Source organism: Phalaenopsis equestris, unplaced genomic scaffold (genome assembly GCF_001263595.1).
Source record: "Phalaenopsis equestris unplaced genomic scaffold, ASM126359v1 Scaffold000428, whole genome shotgun sequence".
Taxonomy (NCBI): Eukaryota; Viridiplantae; Streptophyta; class Magnoliopsida; order Asparagales; family Orchidaceae; genus Phalaenopsis; species Phalaenopsis equestris.
This window is the reverse complement of record NW_018164869.1, coordinates 4,911,962-4,922,071: the sequence shown is the minus strand read 5'-3', so window position 1 is coordinate 4,922,071 and position 10,110 is coordinate 4,911,962. Positions and strand designations below refer to the sequence as shown.

Below are 10,110 nucleotides of genomic sequence, written 5' to 3'. Positions count from 1 at the left end.
CAGTCACCAGCCATTGGCGCCGACCGGAAAAAGCCTTCGTTCTTCTCCGACTTAACAAGAGCCTCGGAGGTCGAAGCCGATCTAGGGTTTTGTTCATCGAATATGATTTTCCAACCATGGTGAGTCGTCATCCTCTATATGTGTTATCTATTGTTCTTTCTAAAACCTTAGGGCATTTTCGCAGGCTGACGTTGAGGCTGATGTTTCTTGTAGCCGGTGAAAGAGTATGACATTCAGGAAGTTCAGCTGCAGAGGCGTCGATTTTGATGCCATACTTGGTATGTCCACGAGGAGCTGGCAGATGGTCGGTACGCTGCTACTTTTTTGTTCGCTTAATTGTGATTTTCCGCACGAATCTGAGTGCCTAGTTTTTGTCCCTCTGTGATAATTTTTTTTGGGGTCGATTTAACTGTTTCTCCTGTAAGTCTCTTTTTTCTTCTTTCTATTTGTTCATTCAAGATGCGCGCGCGCGTGTGTTGAGTTCTTATTCTGCTAATGAACCCGTTTTGTTGTCTGTGCGTTTGATCATCCAGTTGATAACGAATGCTTTTGTTAAAGTTTGGCAAATGAGTTGGTAGATCGCGGATGAGATAAATCTTCCTTGTAGAATCTTCTTTTTTTTTTCTTGCGCATTTTTTAATTCCGATTTTTGGGTATTAACTGCATTTCATCTCTTTCATAATTTTGTGTTAAAAAATTTAAGGTAATCTAGAAAAAGATAATCTATTCTTTTAGGTGTCATTTGAGATCTCTTTTGATTTTTGTTTTTTGTTTTATTTTGTTTTGTTCATGCTTTGATTAAAAATATAACATGTTTGGTATGATGTAATATATTTATTTATTTTTGAAAACACTAAAAAATAGCTTTTAGATATTTTGAGTGTTTTTAAAAACAAGTTAACTTGTTTTTTTTTTAAATAATGCACAAAACAAAAATGTTCCTACAAAAAAAGAAAAAAAAAACAAGAGTGAGCCCAAACAAACCCTTAACTTTGTATGAAAATCTTGCACACATAGATAAATTATGTTGAGAGTAGATTGTAATAGGCATAAGATATTTTGTCTAAATCTAAAAAGGGAAAAAAGTATATGGCTTAGTGTAGTTGAAATGATTCTATTATTGTATATTATATAATATTATTTCATAAGAAAAGAATTTATGGTGGTGTAGTACAAACATTTATGTTTTACTTTTACACTAGTATTCCCACAAAAATAAAAGAAATAAAAAGCACAATAGTCACCCAAGATTTTGTTTTTGGAGAACCCAAAAAAGGAAAAATCTTGATACCTAACCCAATTGGTTTCACTATAAATGTACAAGTTAAAAGAGATTCTATGTTTATTGAGCAAGAAAAAAACTATATTACAAAAGTGGGGTTGTTGATTGAATTCTGCTAGAGGAGCGACAAGAAATGTTGGAGCAACAATAATGTTCTAGCTGCAACGATGAAGTTCTAACGATAGAAGTTGAATGACGAATATTTGAGGGTAACATTGTTGATCCAGCGACGACAGTTGCGAACGGGCAACGACAATGGCGGCTAGATAACGCTGATGGTGGCCGAACAATGATAATTTGGCAATAGCAGTGAATGAAAAATGATGGTTTGATTGCGAATGGGGTGATGGTCGAGCGATGGTGGTCCTATGGCGGCGGTAAATGGGCGATGTCGATTTTGCGGTGATGATCATCGGGTGATAGCAATAGTCGAGAGGTGATAGTTTGGAGATGGTGATGACTGGGCGACGACAGGCCAACAACTATGGCTGTCCAACAACAACTGTGGTATGATGATGGCAACGACCTAGAGATGGCTGCCCCTCAGCGGTGACAACAATAGCGATGATTGAGAAATTGTGGTTTAACGGCGGTGGCGGCCTGGGGGCAACAAATTGACGACGACTATGGTCTAGTGATGACATTTATTAGAAAATTATGGTCCAACAATAGTGAATGGGAGATGATGATTTGACAACGTTGATGGTGTGGTGGTTGTGGTTTGGTGGCAACATAATCCAACAATGACATCGATGAAGAAATGGTGGTTTGGCGGTGTCGTCGACGTTCAAATGATGGTATATTAAAATGTCAAGTTCGACAAAAAAAGGACTAAGAATATTGACAAAGCATCTGAGGTAAGAGGCATCTCTTCATCTGAATCTTCTTGGCTGAATTTGCTTCAAGCGGGCATACCTCCGTAGAACCCTAAGTCTTATTAAGCTGTATGCTTGCTTTGCACTTGCATTGTTCTCGGACACCGCCTCTATCCTTTTTGAAGTTGGCAAGGTGGGTAGATCTTTGTATCACCTGAGAGTGATATTCTTCGTTATTCTTAAGACTTGATAGTCCTACCTACACATGAATAACAAGCCTTAATATTAAACATTAATTCTTGGGCTCAAGATCACCATACAAATAAACATAAAAAAAAAAAAAATAGTATATATGGTGATTATCAACTTGTAATCAATCAGGTAATGGAGACTACTAAGGTCTTTAAGCCTGCTTCTATATTATCATGGGCAGGTCATGGTATTACCATAATATATCTTGGATGTGAGATTAATCAAAATGTCATGCTCACTAAATGGCGAAGTTGATGCTTTAACTAAGCTAGCCTAAGAGCTGTCTAAACCCAATGGAAGTCCCATCATAGTAGCGATCATAGTAGGGTTTTGTCATTGGCTTTGCTTGACCCTAATGAGATTATACCTCTGGATGAATAAGGTGCTGCTGCCTTTGCGTCAATTGTTGAGCAAGAAGATGATTGATGGCATATTTTCATTGAGTATTTAATAAAAGGGAGACTTCTTGTTGTTCGCTCTTTAGTGGGCTATATTCAAAAGAGTTCATTTTCATTTACTGTTATGAATAATACCTTGCATTAGCACTTTTTCGATTAAATATGGTTGCAATGTCATGGGCGAAGTATATGAGATATGTGTGGGTCCCATCAGTTCGACCTAAATATGAATCTAAAAATAAGAAAAACTTGATTATTATTGACATTCAATGACTTAGGATTATATGGACTACTTAAAAAGGTGCCGTTAATGCCAAATCTTTAGCACTGTGTTGTACCAACCATTGAATGCCCTACATCTCGCAGTGGATCATAGCCCTTATAGGCTTGGGGAACTGATATCTTAGGTTCAATTGATCCCTCATTCTTCATAGGTCATAGATTTATACTAGCAGTTATGAATTACTTCTCAAAGTGGGCGAAATCCGTTTCTTTAAAAGAAACTAAAAAAAAAAAGTGTTGCGCTGTCATAAATCATGTTGTGTATAGGTTTGGTGTGCCTATTGGATAATCTCTGACAATGGGTTGACTTTTATATTCACTTAAATTCATAGATTTGTCCGGCGTTACTCGATTGATTGACACTATTCTACTATACAATATCTAAAAACAAGTGATTTTTTTGATATATTTAATAAAATTTTGGTAAGTATTATTAAACTAATTCTTACCACAATAAAAAAGAATGATATGATAAGTTGCTAGAGGTGTAATGGGCATATTGTTATATGTATCACACATTCACACAATTTATCCCTTATTCATTGACCTTCGGGTCTGAGACAGTCTTTTTGTTGGAAGTCGAACTTCCCTTATTGTATATTGCCCTTAACAACAATGTTAATGACAATCATAATATCCACCCTAGGATGGAGAAACTGGATGATTTGGACAAGCTTTAGACTATAAGCCCTACAAAATTTGATACTATATCGAGCTCGTATGAGTAGAGCTTATGACAAGTCGGTGAGACCTTGAACTTTTATTGCTGGAGAGTTGGTATTAGTCCTATGACATCCTATCTTATCCCATCGCTACTAACATGAGAAGTTCAAGCTAATATGGGAAGAATCATTTGCGATTGAAAATGCCCATGAAGGAGGAGCTTATTTGTAAATCATTGCGAACGACTCCCACATAATGCCACTCGTTAACAAGAGATACTTTAAGAAGGTCTATGCTAAAGATGTTTTAGTGTATTGAGTCCGTTCTGTGGTGCATGCTATAATATATGATATACTTTTTTTCATTCGAGTATAATAAAATATATTTTTTCTTTTAATCTTTTCGTGTTGATATTCATATGAAAAGATGGTTGTACTCACTTTATTCTCAGTTAATAGGTACAATTTGTTGTTTCTAATGGAATGCAAAATAATTAAGATGTCATGTTTTTAGATCATGAAAATTTATCCTCTATGAGGCATACTGAATCGTTCTAATATATTAATGATTGAACGAGAGAAGAAAAGATGATATCGTGTTAAGGTAAATATACCATTCTGTCATGGGGGTCCTTTTTTATTGAATACTAAAAGAAGGAAGACTCATATTTCTTTCTTAAATCAATTTCTGTTTATTTGTGTTTTATATTGGGTCCTGTTTTTAAGAGAAACCCAACAGTTTCGTTGAATTTTGTCGCGCCCCTTTTTGCTTCGCATGTCGTGTTTTGTTATATAATTTCCATTCTTAAGCTTTCTCCTTTTGAAGATCACTACAACACTTATGTTTAAAGATTAAAATGATGTTGTTGATGGAAAAAATTGAGAGGAAAGAAAATTGAATGAATTTAACAAACTAATAAAAAAAGCGTGTGGAGGATTATCACAAGATGGTCTTTGGAAGATAAGTTGGGAACAAAGGTCTAAAAGGATCAGATCAATTCAAGCCGGATGAATTCACGAAGACCTATAAAATTTCTTAGTATAAAATAAGATAATTACATTAATTTTTTTTTTATTCTTGGTACATGAGCATTCTCATAGGAATATGTCTATATGATTAATTATATTTTGGAGAGCACAAAAAAATGCATTCGATTAAAGAAATTTTGTCGGTGTTCTATTTTTATATCTGGGGTCAATAAGGAATTTGTTGTCATTTTAGTGAGATCCAAGAGGAATCTCTGCTGTTAGGACTAAATCAAACAATTGGGCTAAGGTTGAATTATTGTAACCCAACGAACAATCGCTTCTGAATAATGAGAACCTATACAAGATTATAAACAAATTTATCAAATGAATAGAATGAGCATAGATGATCATCAAATGATGATTAAAGAATTTATAACATTACGTGGATGCATCACATTCAAAATTTCATGGATCTATAATACCGAGTTATCAAACTTTGAGTTCGTGTAGGTAGTTTACTCAACATAACTAAAAATTTCTTTTCAGCAATCCATAAATTATTTCGTATAAGAAGATTTCATACTTTAAGCCAATGAAAGTGATTAATCGAATGTCCTATGATTCTATTTGGTAGAAAGGGCAAGAATGGGATTTACCCTTTTCAGAATGTGTTAGATTATGGAAAGAAAGTGGATGAATAGTTTGACCACAAGAGTCAAAATACTTGATAATGAAATTACAATCATTTTTGGTCGGAACAACCATTAAATGCCCTAAGGTTCTAGTTAATTTCTTAAAAGAATATAAATTGTGTCTGGTAAGATGGAGAAAGCAAGCATAATTTTCACGAGATGTGAGATGATACAAACACTATCCATTCTTGATGTGAAGACTTTTACAGATATGCATAGGATTGGACCATGAAATCAATTTTCTTTTGAAGAAGGCAGGCAAAATTCGTGTGATAAATAGTATATTTTAATTAAAATCTTAACAAATTCTTCTATTATTTTTGGAATTGGGTTTATAATTTAGTATACTTATAAAAAAACAAGTTTGTCATATGAGCTAAACATATGATGCGCTTGAAATTGCTGTGAAGCTGACGACAATCACAAAAGTATATGCGTCATTCAAGTAATATATAGATCTGAGTCCGTGCGTCGATCTCACGAGGAACGACTTCCAAATTTATGAAAAATTTTAGCTTGCAGATTTTAGATTTAGTTTGAATTTTTTGACTTTTGGTAGATTTTTGTATATATCTAAACCTACTTTTTACAAAAAGTTTCCTATGAATTGATTTTTGGATTTTTAATCAAGTGAGAAAGCCTTCATTGTATTGAACCCAACACATTAGTCATATCCATGTGACTCTAATGTTGTTGATGACTAGGAACCACAATATTCCTTAACCCCTTTCAGTGGTCATAAGAAACCTTTGTGTTTAATATTATAGTTAGTCCCTTAACGATGCAAAACTCCATGTTTTCGTATTTCCTTATGCAGTTGCACCATTCTAGCATCAACATCACTATTCTTCTACAACAGTGTACGTTAACCTAATCATTCCACCAACTTACTCCCTGTGTACTAGATCACAATTCATTTTAATATATCAATTGGTCAGGTTGAAATTACATGAGGAGCATAAAGCTAATATATGAACGTGCTACACATAAATTTAATCACACTCCATGGATAGTACTGATATGGATAGATTGCCAATCCAAGGGGGCAAAAAATTTAGTTCCTATTCATAAGAAAGAAATATAATGAAGAATTCAATTCAAATTTAAAGCAAATACAAGTTAGAATAGTCTCACCAAATTGCTGCATTGAAGTACAAGTTGAAATAAGCCCTCTAGAATTCTCACGCTTGAGTACACAACAAACACAATCTCACTCTTCACACTTGATCACACTCAGGAGACCAGTCACTCACACTAACAAAACTGCCTCGTATCCCTCTTTCAAAGTGCTTTGACTGTTCTTGATAGTTCTTCGACGACACCCTCCACTCGTTTTTTGATGATTTCTTTCTTTCGGTTCTCTTCTCTTGTTTTATCGTTGTTCTATTATATTTATCTTTATCTCTCACGAAACGATGTCATGAATCGTCAAAAGCAGCTCAAAACTGTTTCCAAGCCTATCGCCGTGTTTCCATGGCCAGGCGCCCTGGTGCCCTAGAGTCATGCTAGGTTTGCATCTGGTTAGTATCTGCATCGTTGGAGGAAGTGGCACCTTGGTGTTGAAGGCTAGCATACTTCCATGGGGAAGACACCCTATTGCCACCATAGGGCGCCTGACTTCCAGGCTCTCTGTTTGGGGAGACGATCTTGGTGTGGGCGGGTGCTGTTGGTGTGGGAGAGGCGTCCTGATGCCCAAAAATTGGCCCAAGACTATCATTTTTGATGTTTCTAAGCACCATGGTGCCAAGGGCTAGAATTGGAGCGCCCGGTGCGGATTTAGCTCTTTAAGACATGGAAACTGCAAATAGATGCAAAAATAACTTGAAAAAACATAAAAATGACAAATAATATAAACATGACAAATAATATAAACATAACATAGAAATATCATGTATTTTTGATACATATTAGTATATGAGAGTCTTATACAATTACAGTCAGAAACAAAACATATAAAGTAGCGTACACATTGCACAAAATAAACACACAATAACATAATAAATATACAGGTTGGGCGCCGTTTGACTTTACAATACATCTTTGTAGAAAAATGAGCGGTCGTGTACAACTTGATCCTTAAATTTATATAAAATTATAAATCTGAATGTAAGATATGAGGTATGAACTGTCAACTCCTGATTCTCATCTTTGCATGGTTCCCGTAGTCATGTTCTATTTAAACTCATGCTTACACCTTAGTTTCAGTATAAATTTTGAAAAAAATATAGTAAAATAAAAAAACATTCACTGAAACTGATGAAATAGATGTTAGCATTCACATATATAAATTACATGCAACATGTAATAGGCCATGTTTGGCAATAGAGAAAAAAACTATCAAGTATTTACAAAAAAATGCATTATTATTTTAGATACGATCCCACCGTTATGAACATCACCATCAACAAAATAAAGTGTCTCACACCTTAATAAATACAATAAAAAGAGCATAAAATGTGTGACTAGCACACAAATAAAACATACAACAATGTGCGTACATATAAATAAATCCTTAATTATGTCCTACCCAAAACTAAATAAATATTTATGGATGTTTCTATCATAGCAACCACATGTGTACTAGTAGGGCTGTCAAAATTTGTTGTTTGCGAGCAGCTTGTGTTCGACTTGTTAACTATATCGTGTTTGAATCGTTTGTTAAGCGTGCGAGCTAGATGCTAAGAAGTTTTATAGGCTCAAATTATAAACGAGTCGAACACGAATAACCCTTTGTTCGATCATGTTCGACTCGTTTTAGCTCGAAATGAGGAAATTATATATATATAGCTTAAATCACCACATTTTGTATGGTGATGCGATTCTACACATTTTATTGCCTCGAAATGGTACATATTAGAATCCAACATCCTACATTTTTTTTAAAACTTAAGTTGAACTAGCCACTTTCGAGCCAAACATACACACTTTTCACGAGTAATTTCGGGCACAAACCAATTTTAAGTAGAATTAATTTCGAACGAGTCAAACACGAGCCAAGCCTGAGCACGCTCATGCTCAACTTGTTTATAGTACTATGTGCGAGTTAATGTGGTTGCCGGTCATATGATCTTTGATAAGATCATTATGTCTAATCTTTCTTTGAAAAATGTTTGACTGCCCTTGCTAAACAAATAACGATAAAAGGCAATCAAGGTCGATTTTCCTACGATAAGGCCCCGGTCTTCTTTTGAAGAAAATGTTGATTGCCCTTGTCAGGCCGATTGAGTTCTGAGGCAATCGAGATCTGTAGTTCTACGATAAGTAAGACTACACATGAACTGAGTCTAGCTATGTAGGAGCTTGTTCAAACTCATGCTTGTTTATTAAAAGTCGGTTCAAGCTCGATTCAGGCTTGATTCGAGCTTTGAGATGTTGTTCAAGCTCCGTTTATTTAAATGTACTATTGTTCAAGTCTGATTTAAGCTCAACTCAAGCTTGATTTTACTAATCAACTTGTTTAGCCCTTACGTGCTGAACTCGAGCTTATTAAATATTAAGAATTTGGATAAATTATGGTTTTTTTGAACCTTAATAAATCAGAATAATCTAAATAATTTTATAACTAATTTTTTTTTTAAAATGATTTCACATAGCTTAAAATTATACCAATACAAACTTGCATGCCCATATGCAGCTCAAAATTCTTAAGCAGGTTTGTTTGTTTTTTCGTTTAAGCAAAAGTTATAGTATGTCTCTTCCTGCTACAGGTTTAAAAATATAAATGTGAAAAACTAGTACATTTTATCTTTCACGTTAAAAATTGAAGGAACATATTAATATATTATTTTTTATATGCCTATTCATTAGTTTTTTAATTAATTTTTTAAACTAGTATGAGGTTCGTATGAATTTCTTCAATGTAAATAATATAAAAATAATTTAATTTTAAATTAATTTTAATTTAATTAAAATTTGTAATTATGATTTATTTTCTGTTTTAAGTAATTTTAAACTTAATCAAGTATTTTAAAGAATTTGTCAATGAACTTTAAACGGAATTATTCACGATCATAAACAAATCGAGTAACTTGGAGTTCAAACCTGTTCGTTTAATATTTGACTATTTTTAAATTTATTCAAGCTTTTTAATTACTTAATTAAATGATCATGAACAACTTCCAATCGGGTCGAGTCACAAGTAACTTGTCAAATGCTCTTTTATTTGTAGCCCTAATGATAAGACACTTATTTGCCTTAAAAAAATCTGTAAGTACCAAATTCGGAGATAATTTTTTTTTTAAAAAAATATCGTTTATGTCCTCATTAGAGATATGATTGCTCTTAAGATATGATAAGAAGTTAGGTTGATGATGTATGAAGCCACAACTGATAATGTGAAGTCACCAAAGACAAAATATTTTTAAAAAAATTCGAAGTATTGGATAGGTATTGGACTGGTCATCTGAAAAAATTATGAATATTTTCTTTTTGATGAAGCTGTGTTGATTCAATCACTTTTATGTGCATGTTCATTACCATTGAGTTTTGCCATTATGTTTTTTTAAATGAAAAATCTATTCATATTTTAGATCACAGATGAATAACCACAACAAAACAATTCAATTTATTCAGGAAGCTCTAGGTGGAGAGACACGTGCCTGGATATGGAAGTACAAAATATTTTTTTAGACCTCTTACCTTATATGCACTTTTTTTGCTTCATCTAAATGTGTCTATCACATCTATCTATAGGATAATGGTTGAAATAAGACTAATGGTATAATCATGACAGACAACATTGCTTCTATTATATGATAT

General features: G+C 33.7%; 1 long non-coding RNA gene across 5 annotated transcripts in view; it reads left to right on the top strand.

The window, feature by feature from the left end:
- LOC110027553 overlaps positions 1–10,110 on the top strand; it is a 42,415-nt gene continuing 32,305 nt past the window's right edge. For all 5 annotated transcript variants that reach the window (XR_002294353.1, XR_002294350.1, XR_002294352.1 and 2 more), the window contains exons 1-2: positions 1–119; positions 185–308. This is a non-coding gene — a long non-coding RNA (uncharacterized LOC110027553). The remainder of the gene's footprint in view (positions 120–184; positions 309–10,110) is intronic.